The following is a 27,051-nucleotide window of genomic DNA, read 5'->3' on the forward strand; positions in this document are numbered from 1 at the left end:
GAATACACAGAAGAACTGTACGAAAAAGATCTTCACAACCCAGATCATCACGATTGTGTGATCACTCACCTAGAGCCAGACATCCTGGAATGTGAAGTCAAGTGGGCCTTAGGAAGCATCACTAGTGCCAAAAAGAAAGTCACAGAAATATCTTATATCTGGTGAACTGTCCATGAGGTAAAAAAGTCACCTTGCAAAAAAATATACCCATCATAAATGTGGGGATATCTAATCCACAAAGCCATAAAGGTAGGCACACACCTAGGTAGTGATATTTCCTTTTGAGTGGTAGTGATACACGAAAGAAGGCACTTACGCAGACCCTGGAGACACAATTAGGCTTCGTAAGCAGATTGTTCCCACTTACCAGAGCTTCCATTCCTGGTACACTGTTATTTCTCTTTTAATCCACACCAATGGTCCCTGGAGGAGGAAATGGCAACCCACTCCAGTACTCTTGCCTGCAGAATCCCATTGACTGAGGAGCCTGGTGGGCTACGGTCCATAGGGGTGAAAAGAGTTGGACACAACTGAAGCAGCTTAGTATGGTCATATGATGATTTCATCATGACCAGCTGATTAGGAAGAAATGGGCTAAACTATGGGCTGTGAATCGTTTTATATGATTTGAAGATGCGTAGTAGAAGCAGGGAGGCCCTAAAGTACATAGGGAAAGAAATTTTTCTGGTCAGAAGAAATTTTCAGGGTTACATTTGGCTATCACTCTACCTAGGAGAGTTGGCTAGAGTTATACATCCATATTAGTTCATAGACGGTGGTAGATGGTTTCATCAGATGATAAGGGCCTTGGAAAGGATGATGTTGGGGGGCTGAGGAAAGGGAGATCCAAGGAATAGTTAAGTGTAGGGACTTCTCAAAATTTGGGAATATGGCTTTCCCATCAGAATTCTCACTAACCACTCCTGCTTTATCCCACTGAAATGACTTGTTGAGGACTCAAAGCGATAAAATTTAGGGCTTTGTATGCTGTAACATGGAGCTGGAACACTTAGTAACACACATGCACACCAGAGGGTAGGAGACAAATCCCTGAAAATCTAGGGAAAATCACCTCAGGGAATTTCCTGAGAGAAGACTCAAATTACTAAAATCAGGAATGAAAGAAGGAACATAACTCTCAATCTTATAGAAATAAAAAAGATTATAAGGGAGTACTATGAATTAACTTAGGTAAAGTAGACAAATTCTTGTCATTGTTGTTCAGTTGCTAAGTTGTGTCAGACTCTTTGCAACTCCATGCCCTGTAGCACAACAGACTCCCCTGTCCTCCACTATCTTCTGGAATTTGCTCAAATTCATGTCCATCAAGTAGGTGATGCTATCTAACCATTGCATTCTCTGCCACCCCCTTTTCTCCTCCTGCCCCCAATCTTTCCCAGAATCAGGATCTTTTCCATGGAGTTGGCTCTTCACATCAGGTGGCCTGACTGGAGCTTCAGCTTCAGCATCAGTCCATCCAATGAATATTCAAGGTTGATTTGCTTTAAGATTGACTGGTTTGACCTCCTTGTAGTCCAAGAGACTCTCAAGAGTCTTCTCCAACACCACAATTCAAAAGAATCAATTCTTTGGTGCTCAGTCTTCTTTATGGTGCAATTCTCACATCCATACATGACTACTGGAAAAACCATAGCTCTGGCTAGACAGACATTTGTCAGCAAAATGATGTCTCTGCTTTTTAATATGCTGTCTAGGTTTGTCATAGCTTCCCTTCCAAGGAGCAAGCATCTCTTAATATCGTGGCTGCAGTCACCATCTGCAGTGATTTTGGAGCCCAAGAAAATAAACTCTGCCACTGTTTCCACTTTTTCCCCATCTATTTGCCATGAAGTGGTGGGACTGGATGCTATGATCTTAGCTTTTTCATGTTGAGTTTCAAGCCATCTTTTTCACTCTTCTCTTTCACCCTCATCAAGAGACTTTTTAGTTCCTCTTCACTTTCTGCCATTAGAGTGGTATCATCTGCATATATGAGGTTATTGATATTTCTTCCAGCAATCTTGATTTCAGCTTGTGCTTCATTCAGCCCAGCATTTCCCATGATGTACTCTGCATATAAGTTAAATAAGCAGGGTGACAATATACAGCCTTGGTCATACTTCTTTCCCAATTTTGAAACACTCCATTGTTCCATGTCCAGTTCTAGTTGTTGCTTCTTGACCAGCATACTGGTTTCTCAGGAAACAGATAAGGTGATTTGGTATTCCCATCTCTCTAGGAATTTTCTACAGTTTGCTGTGATCCACACAGTCAAAGGCTTTAGTGTAGTCAATGAAGCAGAAGTAGGTGTTTTCTGGAACTCTCTTGCTTTCTCCATGATCCAATAAATGTTGGCAATTTGGTCTCTGCTTCCTCTACCTTTTCTAAAACCAGTGTGTACATGTGGAAGTTCTTGAAGGATTCTGAGCATAACCTTGCTAGTATGTGAAGTGACCACAACTGTATGATAGATTGAACATTCTTTGGCGTTGCTTTTCTTTGGGATTGGAATGAAAATTGACCTTTTCCAGTCCTATGGCTGCTGCTGAGTTTTCCAAATTTGCTGGCATATTGAGTGCAGCATCATCTTTTAGGATTTGAAATAGCTCAACTGGAATTCTGTCACCTCCATTAGCTTTGTTTGTAGTAATGTTTCCTAAGGCCCACTTGACTTCACACTCCAGGATGTCTGGCTCCAGGTGAGTGATCACAGCATAGTGGCTATCTGGGTCATTAAGACATTTTTTGTACAGTTCTTCTGTGTATTCTTGCTACCTATTCTTAATTTCTTCTGCTTCTCTTAGGTCCTTACTGTTTCTGATCTTTATTATGCCCATTCTTGCATGAAATGTTCCCTTTATATTTCCAGTTTTCTTGGGGAGATCTCTAGTTTTCTCCCATTATATGTTTTTCCTCTATTTCTTTGTGTTGTTCATTTAAGAAGGCCTTCTTATTTCTCCTAAGACAAATTCTTACCTCTCCTAAGAAAAATTCTTAGAAAGACACAAACTATCAAAACTTGCTCAAAAAGAAGTATGAAATCTGAATACACCTATATTGAGAGATTGAATAAGTAATTTTAAAACTTCCTGTAAGGACAAGCCTAGAATCAGATAGCTTTACTACTGAATTCTACCAACACTTAAAGAAGAACTAATATCAATCCTTCATAAATATTACAAAATACAGAAGAGGAGGGAATACTTCCTAACTCATTCTATACTATCAGTATTACCCTGATACCAAACCAGACCAAGACATCACAAGAAAAGAAAAACTACAGACCAACATCTGTTATGAATACAGCTGTAAAAATCCTTAATAAAAAAACTAGAAAACTGAATACAGCAACATATAAGTATATATCTAGCAACATATAAGAAGTATATATCCAGCAACATATAAGAAGTGTATATCCACCTTGACCAAGTGGATTATCTTAGCAATGCAGTTTGCTTAACTTACAAAAGTCAATCAAGGTAGTATACTGCAATACTAGAATAAAGAACAATAATCACATGATCACCTTCGTAGGTGGAGCAATACGCTTGACAAAATGCAAGGCTCATTCATGATAAAAACTCAGAAAACTAAGAACAGAAAGCAACCTTCTCAACCTAATAAAGGGCATCTATGGAAATCCTAGAGCTAACATAACACTTACTGGTGAAAGACTAGAATACTTTTCCCTAAGATCAGGAAAAGATAAGGATGTTTGCTCTCATCGCTTCTATTCAACTTTTTACTGGAGGTTCTATACAAAGCAATTAGGCAAGAAAAACAAATACAAGTCATCCAGATTGAAAACGAGAGTGGAAATTCTGGCTTAAAACTCAACATTCAAAAAACTAAGATCATGGTATCCAGTTCCATCACTTCATGGCAAAGAAAGGGGGTGGAAATGGAAACAGTGACAGACCATTTTCTTAGGCTGCAAAATCACTGCAGATGGTGACTGCAGTCATGAAATTAAAAGACATTTGCTCCTTGAAAGAAAATCTATAACAAACCTAGACAGCATATTAAAAAACAGAGACATCACTTTGCTGACAAAGCTCCATACAGTAAAAGATATAGTTTTCAAGTACTCATGTATAGATTATGAGAGTTGGACAATAAAGAACGCTGAGTGCTGAAGAATTCATGCTTTCAAATTGTGGTGCTACAGAAGACTTTTGAGAGTCCCTTGGACTGCAAGGAGATCAAACCAGTCACTCTTAAAGCAAATTAACCCTGAATATTCATTGGAAGGACAGATGCTGAAGCTGAAGCTACAATATTTGGCCACCTGATGTGAAGAGGCAACTCATTGGAAAAGACCCTGATGCTGGGAAAGATTGAGGGCAGGAGAAGGAGGGGACAACAGAGGATGTAATGGTTGGATGGCATCATCAACTCAAAGGACATGAGTTTGAGCAAACTCTAGGAGGTAGTAAAGGATAGGGAAGTCTGGCGTGCTGCAATCTATGCGGTTGCAAAGAGTTGGACCTGACTGAGCGACTGAACAACAACAAAAATTGAAAAGGAAGAAGTAAAACTATATCTACTTGCAAATGACATCATTCTGTATATAGAAAATTCTAAAAAGGCCATTAAAAATAAGCCAACAAAACTCTTTGAATCATTAGATGAGTTCAGCAAGATCATTTTGACATGTGTTGTTGAAACAACTAGGTAGCTACATGCAAAAGAACAAAATCGTAGCTTTACCTCATATTCAGAAATTAACTAAAATGAGTCAAAGACCCAAATGTAGGAGCTAAAACTCTTAGAAGAAAACACAGGGGTAAAACTTCATGACCTGGAATTTGGCAAAGAATTCTTAGATATGACTGAACAATTTATGTTTTGATAAATGTTACCTAACTTCCCTTCATATTGTTCCTGGTAATTTACATATCCAACCACCCACCTATTTCCCTCTCTCTTGCAAAATCTAGATATAATCTTTAAATTTTTGCCAGTCTGGTGGACAAAGGACAGAAACAGAATTCACATTGTTTCCACTGCACGTTTTTACTCTTTCGTGAGGTAGTATATCTTTCCCTGTGCCTATTTTCTTAGTTGTAGAAGAGCTATTCATGTTGTTCATCCACTTTTCTATTAGAATTCTTTGTCCAAATATTTTTAGCTACAAGGAACAAAAATCCTCCTGAGCCCCAGATTAAGTATGGGAAAGAGTTTATAGAAAGGACTGATGGGCCCTGAAGGCAGGAAAGGCATTCTGGTCTCTTGGATCTTGAACAAGTGTCTCAATCTGTATTTGACACCCACCTTATTTCCCCTGGGGGAAAAAAAGTAATACTAATTGCCTGGTATCATGTATATTTTCTTCTCTTACTCAAAGATCATTGAGTAAGGATGATCAAATAGTGAACTATTATAAAAGTAGTCCTGCAATCTGGGAAGATACCTGCTGAGGCCAGCATAATTAGGTGTATTTAGATTATAATGTTTCTTTATGGTAGACTCTTCATCTAACATAGCTTTATTTCTCCTATCCCCACCCCCTCTCTTAATGAGATACAAATACAAAATAGAAAATAAAGAGAATTATAAAAGTTGGATGGAGTTTTAAAGATCACATAGGCAGATACAAATATAGAATAGGTAAATGGAATTATAAAATTGTAGAGCTGGATGGAATTTAAAGATCATATTTTCATGATAAAGTTAGGTTTAAAGAGGGCAAATAACTGACTCAAGCTTTCATTTCAAGTAAATGAGCACATCTGAGACCTCAATTCCTCTGCTAAGTTCTGTACATGCATGCATGCTCAGTTGCTAAGTTGTGTCCAACTCTTTGTGACCCCATGGACTCTAGCCCACCAAGCTCCTCTGTCTGTGGTATTTCCCAGAAAGAATACTGTAGTGGGTTGCCATTTTCTTCTCCAGGGGATCTTCCTGACCAAGGGATCAGACCCACATCTCCTGCTTGGCAGGCATATTCTTTACCACTGAACCACTAAGGAAGTCCTCTAAGTCCTGTGCTCTTTTCCAAATTCCAAAGATTTCTGATGATATCAATTTACTCTGATTTCTTACTTAAAGGTTGTAGTCAATAAAACTGGCACAAAGTATTTGAACATATATAATTCCTCATTATATAGAGTTGTATGCTTAATCTCACTTACTATTTATATTAACCAATATATACCTGTATAACTAGGAGCCTCCCAGATGGCTCAGTGGTAAAGAATCTGCCTGCCAATGCAGGAAACACAGGAGATGCAGGTTCCATTTCTGAGTTGGGAAGATTCCCTGGAAGAGGAAATGGCATCCCACTCCAGTATTCTTGCCTGGAAAATTCAATGGACAGAGGAGCCTCACAAGCTACAGTCCATGGGGTCACAAAAGGTTGGACACAACTGACTGAGCATGCATGAGTAGCCACACACCTATATAACTATGAAAATTAGAGCTTATTTACTACCCTAAGATCTAAAAAGAAAAAAAAAAACTCTGTAAGACTGTAAATTTTCATGTTTCTTGATCTAATTTCAACTGCTCAATAATTTATACAGCTGGAACTAAAATCTACCATACATTTATTTAATTGAAATAATATAATAAAATTATTTGGTGAGTTATCATACTTAAATCAATTGTCCCAATTATTCAGTTTTACTTCATCTCACAGTCTTTTGCATGTACTTGTTAGTAGTGGAATTAGCCATGTGGAATGCCTAGAACGTTGCTGCAGGGGACAACACGGAGAGCATCTGTAGTTTGGTGGAATGAGACATTACCTAGTGATCTGAGTCCTTAAATTTCAGCAGTCAAATCTCACAACAAAAACAATTTTCTTCTGAAAAAATTCCATACTCTAATAACATTTAGTTTTGTGACATGGATAGTTAAATAGAACAGCAAGTTAACTTCACAGTTGTAATTAACGTATCTTCAACTTGGGTAAGATTATATCATTTTGATTAAATAAATATACTGATATCTCACAAAATATTTCTTAAAATAGAAGCTCACATTATAATGGATTTAAATTGCTTATCTGGATGAAAAAATGAGCACTTCAGATTTCCGTAGACCATCTTTTTTTCCAGTAAATTTTGTGGTCATCATAGAAACATTGTCAAAATTGTCCCATATGTCATAAAATTTGACAAAGATTTACACTGAACACTCTTACTGTTGTGTATAAATTACCTTTCCATAGTATATTCCAGCAGGCAAGTAATCACTGAGGTTTGTGAAGACCCTTATTTACATTTTGCATTACCTATATTTTCTATCACCCAAATAAAAAGTTATGTTTTCATAAAATATGACTTGCTTATAATTTATGAGTTTTTACTGCAGGCTCTCTACAGAAGCTGCTTGAACGCAGGTTAGAGCCTCTTAAATACAAACTTGGGATATATGTAGGCATTTTTTTAAAAAGTCACTAGGAAATTAGGTCTCTAGATTCTTTCACAAAAATAGGTCTTACTGGGCTCCTCTGATAGTATGTTGATTTTCCAGCTATCTAAAATTGGACTTGTTCCCAATAAGTTTGTAGGTCTTTGCCTGATGGTCTTGGGATACCTAATATTGGTTTAGCTGCTCATGAATGACTGTCAAAAACCTACAGGGGGTTATAACCTTGGTAGTTCAGTGTAATAATCTGCCATTATGGAATTTCTCTGACCTCCTTCATGGCAATAGTCCAGTCCTTCATGTAGTTTCCCTCAATGTGTACGTTTTTAACAGATGGATCACTAAGCTTTTGATTTCTGAGGGCTAAACTGAGGCATAGAGACTCAAGACTGTTCACTGTTATAGTGCACTGATATCTTTAGTGGACTGGCTGAGTGATACTATGCCACAGCTCACAAAATCTGTACTAAATTAGAAAGGATACTCATATATCATACATTCATAGTAGACATATATTCTGTCTTTCAAAGCACCACAAACAAATTAAAACATAAATTCGATACCATCATCTGTCTTTCTCTTCATTGAGCATGTGTGCAAACCTACAATTGAAAAGGATTTTATGACAACAGCTCCACAAATTCACAATACAGAAAAATATTTAGGGACTTCCCTGGTGATCTCGTGGTTTAGATTTTGCTATCCAATGCCATGCAATGGGTGTGGGTTCCATCTCTGATAGGGGAGCTAAGATCCCACATACATCAGGCCCCAAAATTCAAACATAAAACAGAAGCAATATTATAAGAAATTCAATAAAGGGTAAAAATGGTCCACATCAAAAAATGTTTTTTAAAAAAGAAAAATATTTAAATGCCTGTTTTAAAAGTGTAAAAATAGCACCTAGTCAGATGTCCTTACCATTTCTAGTTATTTGAGGACCATGTGTATGGAAAATGAAGTAGTAGCCATAAAATAGACTTTGCCAAGAGAGGATATGAAATCTTCATTTCCAAAATGCATTTTTTTCATGAATCAGGATACAATATTTTAGTTTTTGACTACTAAAAAATTTTTTTCCTAACTTTGCTTCACTGACTTGCTTTTATTATTGGAGGTTTACATTTAACCATAGTTTTTTTTCCCACAGAAACACACATTTTAGGGCAAAGAATATGCAGGATTATTTATAATCAGAAGATGAAATAAGTAGTGTTTGCTCTCTGGTATAATATTGGACATGGTATTTATATTCATAAAATAAATTTCTAGAAATTTACTGGTTTGGAAACTTATTTCAAATAGTTGCAAAATGTCTGGAAGACAAAGAGTGCTATACAAATGTTTGTGTGAATGTTTCAGGCCCTGTCACATCTTAAGGAAGAAGGAGAGTTTTTGGAAAAGGGTGTTCACCTTGTGTAGGTAAAAACCACTAATATACATTATGACTCATTCATTAGGAAACTGTTAGCAATTTATTCAGGAATTTCCAGGCAAAGAATCATGTAGAATTGCCCAGGAGATTCTTAGAGGAAGTAATAAGCATTATTTTCATATTTACTTACAAGATGGAGTTAGTGAATTCCAGTCAAGAACAGTATTTGTCTCTTGTAGTAACCATTCCAATATAATAATTTGCTGTTCTGACCTCTTTTCCACTGCGTAATTAATGGCCTAAAGCAACAAAGAAAAGACGTATATAACATATAGAGACTGATTTTTCTATGCAAGTTTGTATATTGTTGTTCAGTCACTCAGTCATGTCTGACTCTTTGCAACCCCATGGATTGCAGCATGCCAGGCTTCCCTGTCCTTCACTATCTCCCAGAGTTTGCTCAAACTCATGTCCATTGAGTCGATGATGCCATCCAACCATCCCATCCTCTGTTGCTCCCTTCTCTTCCTGCCCTCAATCTTCCCCAGCATCAGGGTCATTTTCAATGAGTTGGCTCTTCACATCAGGTAGCCAAATATTGTAGCTTCAGCTTCAGCATCAGTCCTTCCAACGGATATTCAGGGTTGATTTGCTTTAAGAGTGACTGGTTTGATCTCCTTGCAGTCCAAGGAACTCTCAAGAGTCGTCTCCAGCACCACAGTTGGAAAGCATCAATTCTTTGGCACTCAGCCTTCTTTATGGTCCAACTCTCACATCCATACATGACTAATGGAAAAACCATAGACGAAAGGGAGCTTTGTCAGCAAAGTGATGTCTCTGTTTTTTAATATGCTGTCTAGGTTTGTCATTGCTTTTCTCCCAAGGAACAAGTGTCTTTTAATTTCACGGCTGCAGTTACTGTCCACAGTGATTTTGGAGCCCAAGAAAATAAAATATGTCACTGTTTCATTTTTCTCCCCATCTATTTGCCATGAAGTGATGGGACAAGATGCCATGATCTTAGTTTTTTGAATATTGAGTTTTAAGCCTGCTTTTTCCCTATCCTCTTTCACCTTCATCAAGAGGCTCTTTAGTTTCTCTTTGCTTTCTGCCATTAGGGTGGTATCATCAGCATATCTGAGGTTATTGATATTTCTCCTCCTGATTGTGCTTCATTCAGCCCAGCATTTCCCATGATGCATAGAAGTTAAATAAGTAGGGTGACAATATACAGCCTTGTCATATTCCTTTTCCAATTTTGAACCAGTCTGCTGTTCCATGTCCAGATCTAACTGTTGCTTCTTGACCTACATACAGGTTTATCAGGAGACAGGTAAGGTAGCCTGGTATTTTCATCTCTTGAAGAACTTTCCACAGATTGTTGTGATCTACACAGTCAAAGACTTTAGCATAGTCAATGAAGCAGATGTTTTTCTGGAATTCCCTTGCTTTTTTTCTATGATCCAATATATGTTGGCAATTTGATCACTTGTTCCTCTGCCTTTTCTAAATCCAGCATGTGTATCTGGAAGTTCTCAGTTCACATACTAGATCTTTAGTTTTTTCCCCATTCTATTGTTTTCCTCTATTTCTTTGCATTGTTCACTTAAGAAGGTTATATTAAAATGATTTATATTCTTATGTTATTGCAAAGTCCTAAACTGCAATCAGTTACTTCTCCATTGCCAATTTCCATCACTCTGAAGGCTTTTATTTCTTTCTTAATTTTAAAAAATCTTTTATTGGGGTCAGAACATCTGTTATTTATCTATTTATGTATTACCCTCTACTCTAGGTATCCTTCTAAATGCTTTACAAATACTAATCCAATTAATCCTTAGAAAAACTCTAAGGTAAATTCTGCTTTTATCCCCATTTTACAGATGGAGATGGAAGAGAGCATGGCAACCCACTCTAGTATTCTTGCCTGGAGAATCCCATGGACAGGGGAGCCTTGGCAGACTACAGTCCACGCGTTGCAAAGAGTAGGACACAACTGAGCGACTAATACTACAGATGGAGAAACTGAGGCACAGCAAGGTAAAGTAACTTTCTCAAGGTATCTAGATATCAATGGCAGACCCCGATGCCACTCAGGGCATCTGGCTTCAGAACCTGCTCTGAACCTTCCAGGTGACTGCTCAGGTTCTCTTCCTTGCCTCTTCTGCTCCTCCCTGTGCTTGAGAACACCAAATTCATTTATGAACAAGTGAGAATTTCTTTGACAGACAATGAAAGAAAATGGGGAAGAGGAGGGCACAAGAGTGAAAGTCTGGTAGAATGAGGCACTCATGCAAGGATTTTCCTTATCACTGAATGCTAAAAATGAACTCTCACTTGGGACACTTTCAATCACAGACTAATGCTAATGTTTACTGGAGGTAATAAATATGTGATATAACTTCACACATAGAAGAAGTGAGAAAATCAGCATACCTACCATACCATAAGTGTGGTTCACAGGATGGTACTATTGTCAAATATCGGACAAAGTGCTTGGGTTATATCACAGGAATGTGAGAAAGTTGCAGACTCTTTTACCAGGACACACATTGCCATAAACTGGAGACCAGAGATAAGCATAAAGTAGATTAAATGGAGTAACCATAAAATTAAGATAACAATACCAACCTATATCTGAAAGATATTGCCATAGTAACCAATAAAATGACTATAAGCAAGGTTAAAACATTCTATTAAATTGAAAAATAGATGTCTCTTGATAATAATAAAAAACAAAATTAATGCCTTCCCATTTAACGACGAGCCAAAAAAAAAAAATTTATATACAGCTGTCACTTTATTGGCTTTTTCTCTATATACATTTCGAATGATACGAAGAATATTTATAAATGGACTAAAGTTACACTAACACAGCCATCTATTCATGAACTGAGAAGAATAAAGTTTGTGATTAAAGCAAATTAATCTTTGAGCCTTAATCCAAAAGAAGGAATTCTTGGTAAAACTTATGATAGTCACTGGTCTAAGTGGGTCCTAGAGACCTGAAAAAGTCTGTGCATCTCCAGAAATACTTACTGCAAAAAGAGGTGTGAATGACGGTCTGAAGTCCACTGAGTGTCTTCTACCTAATACAATAGATTTAAAACCCTTCCTCTTTGTCAGAGAGAACCCACAATTTACTACTATGGAGATCCATTAAACCTTAGAGAGCCACACATGGCATTCAGGTGCTTGTATAAAACGTCCCAGTTGATAAGCAACAAGACGATAGGGAAAGTGTCCTTTGCAACTGACTCCATGGAAGCTCTTCCTTGAGAGAGAGGCCTCTCTAAATTTTTACTTAAATTCTAAAGCCAACTAGGACACGAGCATTTATTCTAATAGTTATTACTCCTTCTTGGGTCAGAATTATTTCTAAATTCCAAAATCTAGTACAGCTGATTTTGTAAATAAATAATCTAATTTGCCGTTCAGTTCAGTCACTCAGTCATGTTCAACTTGTTGCGACCCCGTGGATGCAGCACGCAAGGCCTCCCTGTCTGTCACCAACTCCCGGAGTTTACTAAAACTCATGTCCATTGAGTCAGTGATGCCATCCAGCTATCTCATCCTCTGTTGTCCTCTTCTCCTCCCACCTTCAATCTTTCCCAGCATCAGGGTCTTTTCAAATGGGTCACCTCCTTGTATCAGGTAGCCAAAGTATTGGAGTTTCAGCTTTGACATCAGTCCTTCCTATGAATATTCAGGACTCATTTCCTTTAGGATGGACTGGTTGGTCCTTGCAGTCAAAAGGACTCTCAAGAGTCTTCTCCAACACCACAGTTCAAAAGCATCAATTCTTCAGCCCTCAGCTTTCTCTATAGTCCAACTCTCACATCGATACGTGACCACTGGAAAAACCATAGCCTTGACTAGACGGATCTTTGTTGGCAAAGTAAAGACTTTGCTCTTTAATATGTTGTCTAGGTTGGTCATAACTTTCTTTCCAAGGAGGAAGTGTCTGTTAATTTCATGGCTGCAGTCACCATCTGCAGTGATTTTGGAGCCCCAAAAAATAAAGTCTGTCACTGTTTCACTGTTTCCCCATCTATTTGCCATGAAGTGATGGGACTGGATGCCATGATCTTCGTTTTCTGAATGTTGACCTTTAAGCCAACTTTTTCATTCTCCTCTTTCACTTTCATCAAGAGGCTCTTAAGTTCTTCTTCGCTTTCTGCAATTAGGGTTGTGTCATCTGCATATCTGAGGTTATTGATATTTCGCCCAGTAATCTTGATTCCAGCTTGTGCTTCATCCATCCAAGCATTTCTCATGATGTACTCTGCATATAAGTCAAATAAGCAGGGTGACAATATATGGCCTTGACATACTCCTTTTCCGATTTGGAACCAGTCTGTTGTTCCATGTCCAGTTCTAACTGTTGCTTCCTGACTTGCATACAGATTTCTCAAGAGGCAGGTCAGGTGGTCTGGTATGCCCATCTCTTTCAGAATTTTCCACAATTTATTGTGATCCACACAATGAAAGGCTTTGGCATAGTCAATAAAGCAGAAGTAGATATTTTCTGGAACTCTCTTGCTTTTTCGATGATCCAGCGGATGTTGGCCATTTGATCTCTGGTTCCTCTGCCTTTTCTAAAACCAGCGTGAACATCTGGAAATTCACAGTTCACATATTGTTGAAGCCTGGCTTGGAGAATTTTGAGCATTACTTTACTAGCATGTGACATGAATGAAATTGTGTGGTAGTTTGAGCATTCTTTGGCATTGCCTTTCTTTGGGGTTGGAATGAAAACTGACCTTTTCCAGTCCTGTGGCCACTGCTGAGTTTTCCAAATTTGCTTGCACATTGAGTGCAGCACTTTTACAGCATCATCTTTTAGGATTTGAAATAGCTCAACTGGAATTCCATCACCTCCACTAGCTTTGTTCATAGTGATGTTTCCTAAGGCCCACTTGACTTCACATTCCAGGATGTCTGGCTCTAGATGAGTGATCACACCATCATGATTATCTGGGTCGTGAAGATCGTTTTTGTACAGTTCTTCCGTGTATTTTTGCCACCTCTTCTTAATATCTTCTGCTTCTGTGAGGTCCATACCATATCTGTCCTTTATTGAGCCCATCTTTGCATGAAATGTTCCCTTGGTATCTCTAATTTTCTTGAAGAGATCTCTAGTCTTTCCCATTCTATTGTTTTCCTCTATTTCTTTGCACTGATCACTGAGGAAGGCTTTTTTATCTCTCCTTGCTCTTCTTTGGAACTCTGCATTCAAATGGGTATATCTTTCCTTTTCTCCTTTGCTTTTCACTTCTCTTTTTTTCACAGCTATTTGTAAGGCCTCCTCAGACAGCCATTTTGCCTTTTTGCATTTATTTTTCTTCGGAATGGTCTTGATCCCTGTCTCCTGTACAATGTCACGAACCTCCATCCATAGTTCATCAGGCACTCTGTCTATCGGATCTAGTCCCTTAAATCTATTTGTCACTTCCACTGTATAATCATAAGGAATTTGATTTAGGTCATACTTAAATCAGGTCTAGTGGTTTTCCCCACTTTCTTCAATTTAAGTCTGAATTTGGCAATAAGGAGTTCATGATCTGAGCTACAGTCAGCTTCTGGTCTTGTTTTTGCTGACTGTGTAGAGCTTGTCCTTCTTTGGCTGCAAAGAATATAATCAATCTGATTTCGGTGTTGACCACCTGGTGATGTTCATGTGTAGAGTCTTCTTGTGTGTTGTTGGAAGAGGGTGTTTACTGTGACCAATGTGTTCTCCTGGCAAAACTCTAGTAGCCTTTTAATTTGCAAGTTTCATATAAATAGTTGTGTGAACTGAAGTTGATGGTAGCAAAAGAAAACCCATTCTTTATATATTCTGATTTTCTTTTTTTTTTTAATTTACAGAGTTCTCTTTATTTATTTACTTTGGCCACACTGCAAGGCATATGGAATCTTAATTCCTCAATCAGGGATGGAACTCATGCCCCCTGCATTAGAAGGCAGAGTCTTAACCACTGGACCACTGGGGAAGTCCCTAGGGTTTCTTTTTTGAGAATGACATCTTCACCTTTTTCTTACCTTTTATTCTTGGCTTAAATAAAGGAGAAAGGATTTTGTATGGTGCGTTTCAGACTTCTTCCAATGAGACTCCTGCTTTAAGCATTCTTAACAAGAGATTTTAAAAATCAAAAAGTTTAGTAACAGTCTTGACAGATTTAATTATTCAATTAAATATTTACTAATAATATAATTAACGATGGACAGGTGCTATGGTGGGGGATATGGAGAAGATAGAATACTTTATGAGATTTCAAATTTAATGAGAGATAAAACCTAATCAAAAGCTAAGTAATAGTATAGCATGTGTAGATTAAAATACCCCTGGACCAGACTAAGAGATCCAGCTGTAAGTGGTTCTTCTGTGTATTAAAGTTTGAGAATCTCTTTTCTTAGAAACCAAGATTTCATGCATGATACTTTCAGACTATAGCAGATCATTGATGTAGTTTGCTGATAGTTAAAACAGTTTCTCAAAATGAGTAAGGATTTACTGCCATTAAAAAGCTCCCCCTCTACCTTGGTAAAATTTTTCCCAAGGTAGAATTTCTAACAGGCTTGATGGGAACACAGGTCAGAGTAGAACTCAGTATTATCCATAGATAATCTTCATGCCAGCAGTATCTGATTCAGTGTCAGATAGATGGTTCCACAAGAATTTAGTGAAGAAAGATAACTGTATGATTCTGAGATGGGGAAGGCATCGTGATAAATATGTACCATATAGTTTGATTTGGTCCAAAGGGAAAGAGAGGCCACTGCAGGTGGGAAAGAGTGTGGGCAAAGACTTGAAGTTGGAACTGCCCAGGGGATATAAGCAGAAGTGTGCCACTAGATAAGGATGGGGGCAGGGAAGGATTAAGAATTAGAATTCACATCTGAGGAGCAGCATGTCACTTATAATACATCTATACACATGCATACACACACACATATTTATGTGTGTATAATTTCTTCACTTATTTATATCTATGATGAAGAAACCAGAGTAAACTATTGATTTGCCAATACATTAGGAATAAGTAGGGTGCCTGTTAAAATGATGGATTTCTAGACCCTAACTTGTAGGTGATAACTGCAGGGAATAGGGCTTGGGATCTTCAGTTTTATGAATTTCCTGATTCTGTAGTTCTAGCGTATTTGGAAACTGTTGGAACTTAATGAACTCTTCCAGCTTTAATATTTTAAGATTCTGTGTTAAATCTTAAAATAGGAGCTAAAAGAAGAATTCTGGAACTGAGCATTTGATATAATTTTGATGAGATTGAAAAAGAACTTTGAGGCAAGATTATAAAAAAACAAGCTAAAGAGGTTATATACATTCTGGGTACTACAGAAAGCCAAAGTCTCTTAGAAATTTTATTGTTCTTAACATACATTTTTAATATAAATATATAAATCCAAGTGAACTACTTTTTAAGATATGGAGAGGCAAAATGTACTCTAAAGGTATGTTTATGTTTATTTGGGATATTAGTGAAATTAATAAATATTATTTGTCCAATTTGCATTTTTATATATATATAGATGTATATATACATATATGAAGTGCGTGTGTGTATATATATATATATATATATTCTATATATTCACAAACATATATATAAATGCAGGTTGGACAAATAATATTAATTAATTAATTATATATAGACATATATATGTATATATATGTACCAATGATGTTTTGTTATCTTCCATCTGAATTTTTTAAATTATATGTCAATACATTGGGTGGTAAGTCTTTTTGAAACCACTCAGCATGTATCTTCTACATAATGCTGTATATGTATGCTTCCTAAAGACTTTTTAAGAAAAAAAAAATATACATAACAACGATATTGAGTGCATCATAAACCATATTTTCCCAAGCTAGACAAGATTCTGTCAGTGAAAATATCATTTAATTGAGTGCTGCCTTCAAATGGAATTCTCTACTGGATGTCATGGAGATATGCAAATGAAGTTAAAGACATTGTCCTCATTCTCTGAGAATTTACAATATAATAGGGGAACAAAATGCAGATGAAAAGATATAACAACACAGGCAAAGATGACATGAAAACAGGTACAAATTAATGTAACACAAAACACAAGCGCTAAGAGAAATGGAATAATGAAATGACCAGTGTGGAGTAGAACTATTCAAGTGGCCTTGATGAAGAAAAGTTATTTTAAATGGATATTTGATAGAGGCACAAATATGGATCAAGAGACAAATAATGGAAAGGATATTCTTTTCAGAAAGCATGGCAAGACCTCTGGGGAAGAAAAAGTTAGAAGAAAGATACAGTTGCTAAAAGATGTAAAAACTTGTACCCAAATATAAATATTCTCCTTTGATTCTGTTTAGAGTGAAACCTTCTTGATAAAATCACATATTTTCCATTTCATGGGGGAGAGGGAGACCTATTATTAAGGATTCTGTGGAACTTTAGGGTTTCAATATCACTGAAAACCAGTGGCTAAAGAATACTGAAATATTGGTAAAGTTATTTATAAAAACAAGTGATGGGGTTTGACCTAAGATGAACATTTTTAAGTTTACCTACACCTTAAAAATATAACTGCACCACTCCTGCTCTTATGCAAGAGTCTTAGAGTTGGATCAACATTGCAATGATCAGTTCTAAAAGCACAGACAGAAGTTTTAAGTTTAAAAGATTATTCTAAGAAAATTTCTGGAAATCTAATGCAAAGTATCCCCTGGTTGACCACTTCTAATTTACCTTGATTCATGGACCTAACATTCCAAGTAAAATGGACAGGAATGGGCGAATTTAATTCACATGACCATTATACCTACTACTGTGGGCAAGAATCACTTACAAGAAATGGAGTAGCCATCACAGTCAACAAAAGAGTCCAAAATGGAGTAGTTGGGTGCAATCTCAAAAACGACAAAATTATCTCAGTTAATTTCCAAGGCAAACTATTCAACATTACAGTAATCCAAGTCTATGCCCCAACCACTAATACTGAAGAAGATGAAGTTGAACAGTTCTGTGAAGACCTACAAGACCTTCTAGAACTAACACCAAAAAAAGATGTCCTTTTCATCATACGGGACTGGAATGCAAAAGTAGGAACTCAAGAGATACCTGGAGTAACAGGCAAGTTTGGCCTTGAGTACAAAATGAAGCAGGGCAAAGGCTAACAGAGTTTTGCCAAGAGAACGCACTGGTCATAGCAAACACACTCTTCCAACACAAGAGACGACTCTACACATGGACATCACCAGATGGCCAATACTGAAATCAGACTGATTATATTCTTTGTAGCCAAAGATGGAAAAGCTCTGTACAGTCAACAAAAACAAGACTGGGAGTTGACTGTGGCTTAGACCATGAACTCCTTATTGCAAATTCAGACTTAAGTTGAAGAACATAGGGAAAACCACTAGGCCATTCAGGTATGACCTAAATCAAATACCTTATGATTATCCAAATCATAAGTGACAAATAGATTCAAGGGATTAGAACTGATACAATGCCTGAAGAACTATAGATGGAGGTTCGTAACATTGTCCAGGAGGGGGTAATCAAAACTGCCCCCACGAAAAAGAAATGTAAAAAAGGCAAAATGGTTGTCTGAGGAGGCTGTACAAATACCTGAGAAAAGAAGGGAAGCAAAAGGCAAAGGAGAAAAAAAGATATGCTCATCTGAATGCAGAGTTCCAAAGAATAGCAACAAGAGATAAGAAAGCTTTTTTAAGTGAAAAATGCAAAGAAATAGAGGAAAACAATGGAATGGGATAGACTAGAGATCTCTTCAAGAAAATTAGAGATACCAAGGGAATATTTCATGCTAAGATGAGCACAATAAGGGATGGAAATGGTATGGACCTAATAGAAGCAGAAGATGTTAAGAACAGGTGGCAAGAATACACAGAAGAACTATACAAAATAAGACCTTAATGACCCAGATAACCACGATTGTGTGATCACTTACCTAAAGCCAGACATCCTGGATTGTGAAGTCAAGTGGGCCTTAGGAAGTCTTACTACAAACACAGCTAGCAGAGGTGATGGAATTCCAGCTGAGCTATTTCAAATCCTAAAAGATTTTGCTGTTAAAGTGCTACACTCAATATACCAGGAAATTTGGAAAACTCACCAGTGGCCACAGGACAACTGAAAAAGGTCAGTTTTCAATCCAATCTCAAAGAAGGGCAATGCCAAGGAATGTTCAAACTAACACAAAATTGCCCTCATCTCACATACTAGCAAATTAATGCTCAAAATCCTTCAAGTCAGGCTTCAACAATATGTGAACCAAGAATTTCCAGACGGACAAGCTGGATTTAGAAAAGGCAGAGGAAACAGAGATCAAATATTCAACATTTGTTGGATCATAGAAAAAGTTAGAGAATTCCAGAAAAATATCCACCTTTGTTTCATTGACTATGCTAAAGCCTTTGACTGTGTAGATCATAACAAACTATGGAAAATTCTGAAAGAGATGGGAATACCAGACCACCTTACCTGCCTCCTGAGAAATCTGTATGCAGGTCAAGAAGCAACAGTTAGAATTGGACATGGAACAATGGACTATTTCAAAATTGGGAAAGAAGTATGTCAAGGCTGTATATATTCACCATGCTTATTTAACTTATATGCAGAGTACATCATGTGAAATGCTAGGCTGGATGAAGCACAAACTGGAATCAAGATGGCTAGGAGAAATATCAATAATCTCTGATATGCAGATGACACCACCCTAATGGCAGAAAGTAAAGAGGAATTAAAGGACGTCTTGATGAAAGTGAAAGAGGAGAGTGAAAAAGCTGGCTTAAAACTCAACATTCAGACAACAAAGCATGGCATGCAGTCCCATCATTTCATGACAAATAGATGGGGAAACAATGGAAGCAGTGACAGACTATTTTCTTGGGCTCCAAAATCACTGTGGACAGTGACTGCAGCCATGAAATTAAAAGACGCTTGCTCCTTGGAAGAAAAACAGTGACAAACCTAGACAGAGTATTAGAAAGCAGAGACATTACTTTGCCTACAAAGGTCTGTATAGTCAACGCTATGGATTTTCCAGTAGTCATGTTTGGATGTGAGAGCTGGACAATAAAAAAGGTTGAGCTCCAAAGAATTGATGCTTTTGAACTGTGGTGATGGAGAAGACTCTTTAGAGTTCCTTGGACTGTCAGGTGATCAAACCAGTCAATCCTAAAGGATATCAACTCTGAATATTCATTAGGAGGACTGATGCTGAAGCTCAAGCTCCAACACTTTGGCCACCTGATGCAAAGAGCCAACTCAATGTAAAGAATCTGATACTGGGAAAGATTGAAGGCAGGAGGAGAAGGGACGACAGAGGACGAGATGATTGGATGGCATCACCAACTCAAGGGACATGAGCTTGAGCAATCTCTGGAAAATGGTGAAGGGCAGGGAAGCCTGGAGTGCTGTAGTCCACGGGGTTGCAAAGAGTCGGACATGACTGATTGATTGAACAACAATGCAAAATATGGATATATTCATGTCCATAATAAATTTTTATTTTATTATACAAATTCATTCATAGTTTAAGAATAAAATTAGCATGGAAGACCAGTGAAGATTTTGTAATCTCAAAGACACAAAGCTCACCTCCACCCTTCTTTCTAATATATTTGTAATTGTTTGGTGAAATCAGTGGTCAGAGTTTATAGCATTGTGACTGTAAATATTGTATGCTGCCAAGCATACTACAATTATATTTTTGTTTCATAAGATTATTTTCCCTAATTAATACATTACTTTTTTTTTTATTGGTCTGTAATGTGCTTATCTCTAATTTTCCCCAGATTCAAACAGACCTAGCAAATCGTTTTCCAAATTTTCAACTACTTCAGATCATCTATGCCGGAGATGTCAGTTCAGCTCCTCCTGCTCCATTGCAGACTGTCTGCTCTCTCCATCTGGTACACAGTCATCACCCTAATAATCCCCTTCACAATGTCGTTCCCTCTTTTCAGGACTCCACATTTCCCTTTTTCTTGATCTACTCCTTCATTTTAGCTGAACATATCCTCCTATCAATTTCTACAGGGGAAAAGGGCAAATGAGAGGTCACTTTTTGAGACCCTTAAGAGTTTGAATATATCTTTATCCTCATACCTGAGTGAGAAATTTTTCTTTCAATTGTAAGGGCATGATTCTATTTTCTTTACACTTCAGTTTCATTCTTGAGGTAACTAATGTCATTCTTATTTCTGATCTTTTATTCGTGACCTGTTTTACCTTCAGGAAGACTTTAGGATTTTTTTTTTCTTTATTTCTATTCTGAAAGTTTACAATGATATCCCATTATATGGGCTTTCATTACACTAGGCACTTTTCATGGGAAGAAATTCAAATTTCAGTATTTTAAGATATTTTCTCTAGGGTCATTCAGTTTTTTATACACATTGCTTCAGAAATGCTAGGAATAAAGGAAGTGACTGAGGATCCCACAGTTCATATTTTCACTAAATACCATGTTTTCAGCCCATTTCACCCTTGTACACTTAAATGCCAAGTACCTCATGGTTCTGATTAAAACTCTCCTCTCCTGAGACATGAGAAGGGATCTATGTTCATCCTTCATAATACCTGATACTGTCAATTGATGAATCTCTTATATGTTCTGCATGGTGATTAACTTTACATCAGTAGGCCCCCACTATAATCACTTAGATCATGGGTCCCCAGTCTCCTGGAGAAGCGGCATGAAAGAGGATGAAATGGTTGGATGGCACCACCAACTCAATGGACAGGAGTTTGAGCAAACTCCAGGAGATAGTAAAGGACAGGGAAGCTTGGCATGCTGCAGTCCTTGGCATGGGGTTGCAAGAAGTCCAACACGACTTGGCAACTGAACAACCACTCCAAACGCTAGGCCAGTGCTGGCCCATGGTCTGTTAGGGACTGAGCTGCACAGCAGGACATAAGTGGAGGAAAGCAAGCAAAGCTTCATCTATATTTATAGCCACTCCCCATTGGTCGCATTACCACCTGAGCTCCACTTCAGATCAGCGGCATTAGATTCTCAAGGGAGTGTGAACCCTACTACACTTGAATCAACGAGAAATCATCCTTCTCCCCTCCCCTTTGGTCTGTGGAAAAATTGTCTTCCACAAAACTGGTCCCTGGAGCCAAAAAGGCTGGGGACCACTGACTTAGATGATAACCCAACTAATTCAGTTTTTATTCCTTTCATTTCCAGCTTCCAAAAATTTATTGAAATCTTGCTTATGTTATTGTTCCATCTCAATAATTTAGCAATACAGCAAAAAGGAAATGGCAAAAACAGCAAAAATCTATAATACTTATCTTATTCTTCTTGTTGTTTAAAGTTGTAGCTCTTAGATTTATGTGTCCTTATTAGTTCCCAAGTATGAAAGCTATTTTAAATCATGGAATTATATAAAAGGTCTTGGAAATTAATATTACAGATGAATTAATGGCAGAAGCAGAAAGTAAATATTAGTTTCAGGACTTTCATTAATATCATTATGTATATTAGCAGAGACTATTTCACTAAGTAAAATGAAGAAATGTGTTGGTCATGATACCAATATAATTGAGAAATTTAACTGCCTAAGAAGAATCTGAAGGCAAATGAAATTATATACAACAAAGGACTATTTATGTTAATGTACAAAGAGTTAATTCAAACCCATTAAAGAAATTTATAATATAAATTCAGCAAATAATTCAAAATAAAATAAAAATGAGTACATAAATCAGGGTAAAAACTAGGCTGATGTAATAAACAGGCCCAAAATAAAGTAGCTTAAGGAACATAGAAGTTTATTTCTCTCTCTTATAACAGTCACGGGTGACAAAGTCCAAGTCAGCTAGTGGTATGTTTCACACTATTGTTCAGAAATACCATTTTCTCCCATCTTATAGTTCTGCAGTTCCCAAATGCATTGTCATAGGCTCACCCATGTTTCAGGGGAAAGCCAGTGGAAAACAAAACATGAGTAAATAGGCATTCAGTGTTTTAAGGCCAAGCTCCACAAGTGGTACATGCCATTCTGCTTATACTACCATAATCTGGCCACAAAGTGAAATCTAGCAGCAAAGAGGGCTAGGGAATGAGGCCTGTAACTGAGCAGACATAAGGAAAAGAGGGAAACTATGGCTTCATGCTGCAGAAGAATGGAAGAAGGGATTTTGGTGGCAAATGGCTGCCTCTGACACAAGGAGATACTACTTTCCCTGGTTCCAATAAACAAATATCTCAAAATGATAGTATGCAGTGTTAGCAAATAGTTGAAATGAGCACATTCATATGTTCATGATGGAAGATTATCTGGTATAGTCTTTTTGAAAAGCAACTTGGTGATACTTATCAAAAACCTTGAAAATAATTATGCCATTTGAACCACTAATATTAATTCCAGGAATTTAGAGCAATGGAAAAAAATCACAGAAGGCCTCAAATATCCTTATATTAAGCATATTTAAGAATTGTTTATAACAGTGAAAAAGCTGGAAAAATATGAAGAATTTTACTAGTTACCTTCATCTAAGGTCACTAACTTATGCTTCATCATATAAATATTTCTGGTCATACTAGAGCAGAGGCTTTATGATTTCTACCTGTTAACCCAACTACCCTTCCGCTTTGAAGAAAACTTCCAGTGTAAACTCAAATCTAAATGTCAATCATTGAGATTTATTTACTTAATAATATAATTTCAAAGTAGATAAAACAAAAAAGCATAAAACTTCAAGGAGAAATTTTTGAGTCCACAATTATGGTAGGAGATTTAAATGGCTCCCCTTCAGATATCAACTGAGCTTAAAAAATTGATGATTTTAATAAGATAATTATTAAGCTTAATCTAACGTACACAAAGGATTTTTTCAAACACTTTATGGAACATCTGCCAAGATTTCCCATATGCTAGACTAAAAAATTTAAACCAACTAACATCATGCTTCATTACTCTTAGAAAATTGAGCTTAATACTTATTTACTTTTGATTAATTATACTACACTCAGTGTTGATAATTTGCAAAATACAAATAAAATATAAAGGAGATGAATTACAAATCATTCCAACTTTCTAAAATGTACACATCCATATTAATGAATTCACTTCTCTAAATTAAAAAACTAGTGTAAGCTGACAGTTCTTTAAATAACAACATGTTTCCTATCATTAAATAGTCTTTGAAATTGTGATTTTTTTAATAAATATGTTGGTGTAATAGTCCATTATATAGTTGTATACATAGTAGCATATACTAATCATTCCTTTTTGAGGACATTAAAATATTTCTAATTGCTGTAGTTTATAAATAAACAACAAACATGGTCAAAAGAAAGAGACGAAGCCTCAGCAAAGCCAAATCCAGTACAATTAGAAATAAAAACAAAAGATAATCCCCAGTCTTCCACTAGCCAATATAGAACTGTTTATATCTGGAAATTTTAAAACTCATTTTAAATTTTAAAACTCATTCTAAAAGTTCATTCATTGTTCAGTCGCTAAGTCATGTCCAATTCTTTGCGATCCCATGGACTGCAACACACCAGGCTCCCCTGTCCTTCTCTATCTCCCAGAGTTTGCTCAAATTCATGTCCATTGAATCTATGCATTAAATGAAAATGAAATTTATAACATAGTTACAGCCAAATTAGTATTATGGTGCTGCTCTGCTGTGCTTAGTTGCTCAATTATGTCCAACTCTTTGTGACCCCATGGACTGTAGCCCACCAGGCTTCTCCGTCCAGGGGCATTCTCCAGGCCAGAATACTGGAGTGGGTTGCTATGCCCTCCTCCAGGGGATCTTCTTAACCCAGGGACTGAACCCAGGTCTCCCACATTGCAGACGAATTCTTTACCATCTGAGTCACCAGGGAAACCCGAAAATAGTGGAGTGGGTAGCCTATCCCTTCTCCAGGGGATTTTCCCGACCCAGGAAACAAACTGGGGTATCATGCATTGCAGGCGATTCTTTACCAGCTGAGCTACCAGGGAAGCCCCTAGTCTCATGGTACTTCAGTCTCATGGTACTTCACGTCAAATCTATTGGTAGACACTCCTAGTTGAAGAGAGTAGCATAATTTTGTCACTTTCTTCTTTCCTATATATCGCTTAAAAATAACAAAGGGGATGTGGAAGAGAAAGCCTTATATGAATCTCCAAATCATAAAACTGATAGACAGGCTTCCAAAAGCAGTGACAATCAAGGCAGGCAAGAGCATTGGATGAGGGGAGCCTGTGCTGTGCCCTGAGCAGGGCTAATCCAAAAGAACATTTTCCAAGCTGGAATGCTTACTCCAAGATCCAAAATCAATCCCTTTTTAGTAACAGTAGGGAAAAAAGTATAGGCTGGTGACAAGGAACCTCCCTGAGCTTGATAGAGTCCCAGAAGCAGAGATATACAAATGAATGAGGGATCAACTAGATAGGGCACCTTTACAGAATGAAGTGTACATAAACTTACATTCCCTGTCTCTTACAGGCTAGCTAGGAAGGAAATGGCTGTCATAATGCAAATTCACAAACTTTGTTAATAATGAAGATTTCTTCTATTCTGTAAACACAACCCTGTATTCTCCATACACAAATTTCCTATAATAATAATCCAAGAGAAACCACTGTATTTGTTAAGATAATAAAGTGTGAGGATGGAAACAAAATAAAAAGGGAGATAAAATGCCTGATGAAAGGATTACCACCTCACTCAGCCTTGCCCATCAGAGGAAAAGCAAATAAACAAACAAAAACTCAGCACAAATCTCACTCTATACAAGCTTACACAAACCACTGGACCAACCTTAGGAGGGCAGAAACAAAAAGGAAGAAAGAACTCAGCCTTGAAGCCTGGGAAAAGGCAACCTCAAACACAGTAAGTTAATAAAATAATGAAAAGGCAGAAAAAAACTACACAAATGAAGGAACAAGTTAGAAACACAGAAGTCCAAATAAATGAAGAGGAAATAGGCAAACTACCTGAAAAAGAATTCAGAATAGTGACAGTAAAGATGATCAAAAACCTTGAAAACAAAATGGAGAAAATGCAAGAATCAATTAACGAAGACCTATAAGAATTAAAGAATAAACATACAGGGGCAGACAACCTAACTTTACACCTAAAGCAACTGGAAAAACACAAACAAAAAACCCCCAAAATTAGTAGAAGGAAAGAAATCATAAAGATCCAAGAAGAAATAAATGAAAAAGAAATGAAAGAAACAATAGTAAAGATTAATGAAACTAAAACCTGGTTCTTTGAGAAGATAAACAAAATTGACAAACCTTTAGCTAGACTCATCAAGAAAAAAAGAGAGAAGGATCAAATCAACAAAATTAGAAATGAAAAAGGAGAGATTACAACAGACAATGTAGAAATACAAAGAATTATTAGAGAGTATTATGAACAACTATATGGCAATAAAATGGATAACCTGGAAGAAATGGACAGATTCTTAGAAAAGTTCAATCTTCTAAGACTGAACCAGGAAGAAATAGAAATTATGAATAACCCAATTACAAGCACTGAAATTGAAGCTGTGATCAAAAATCTCCCCCCCAAAAAAAGCCCAGGACAAGATAGCTTCACAGAAGAATTCTATCAAGCATTTAGAGAAGAGCTAATGCCTATCCTTCTAAAGCTCTTTCATAAAATTGCAGAGGAAGGAACACTTCCAAACTCATTCTACGAGGCCACCATCACCCTGATACCAAAACCAGACAAAGACAACACAAAAAAAGAAAACTACAGGCCAATATCACTGATGAACATAGATGCAAAAATCCTCAACAAAATTTTAGCAAACAGAATTCAGCAACACATTAAAAAGCTCATACACCATGATCAAGTTGGGTTTATTTCAGAAATGCAAGGATTCTTCAATGTATACAAATCAATCAACGTGATATACCATATTAACAAACTGAAAGATAGAAACCATACGATCATCTCAATAGATGCAGAAAAAGCCTTTGACAAAGTTCAGCACCCATTTATGATGAAAACTCTGCAAAAAATGAGCATAGAAGGAATCTACCTCAACATAGTAAAGGCCATATATGATAAACCTACAGCAAACATTATTCTCAATGGTGAAAAACTGAAAGCATTCCCCCTAAGATCAGGAGCAAGACAAGGGTGTCCACGTTCCACACTATTATTCAACATACTTTTGGAAGTCCTAGCTACAGCAATCAGAGAAGCAAAAGAAATAAAAGGAATAAAGATCAGAAAAGAAGAAGTAATGCTCTCTCCCTGTTTGCAGGTGACATGATGCTGTACATAGAAAACCCTAAAGATAGTATCAGAAAA

The 27,051-nt window shown here is 37.0% G+C and overlaps 1 long non-coding RNA gene across 1 annotated transcript in view; it reads right to left on the bottom strand.

Annotated features, from left to right (window-relative positions):
• LOC145546882 (uncharacterized) overlaps positions 1 to 27,051 on the bottom strand; it is a 238,241-nt gene that overhangs the window by 25,992 nt on the left and 185,198 nt on the right. The window contains exons 5-7 of the long non-coding RNA XR_014083364.1: positions 14,792 to 14,877; positions 11,190 to 11,311; positions 8,940 to 9,048 (exon numbers count right to left, since the gene is read on the bottom strand). This is a non-coding gene — a long non-coding RNA (uncharacterized LOC145546882). The remainder of the gene's footprint in view (positions 1 to 8,939; positions 9,049 to 11,189; positions 11,312 to 14,791; positions 14,878 to 27,051) is intronic.

Source organism: Giraffa tippelskirchi, chromosome 1 (assembly GCF_054371585.1).
Source record: "Giraffa tippelskirchi isolate mGirTip1 chromosome 1, T2T-mGirTip1v1.2.pri, whole genome shotgun sequence".
Classification (NCBI taxonomy): domain Eukaryota; kingdom Metazoa; phylum Chordata; class Mammalia; order Artiodactyla; family Giraffidae; genus Giraffa; species Giraffa tippelskirchi.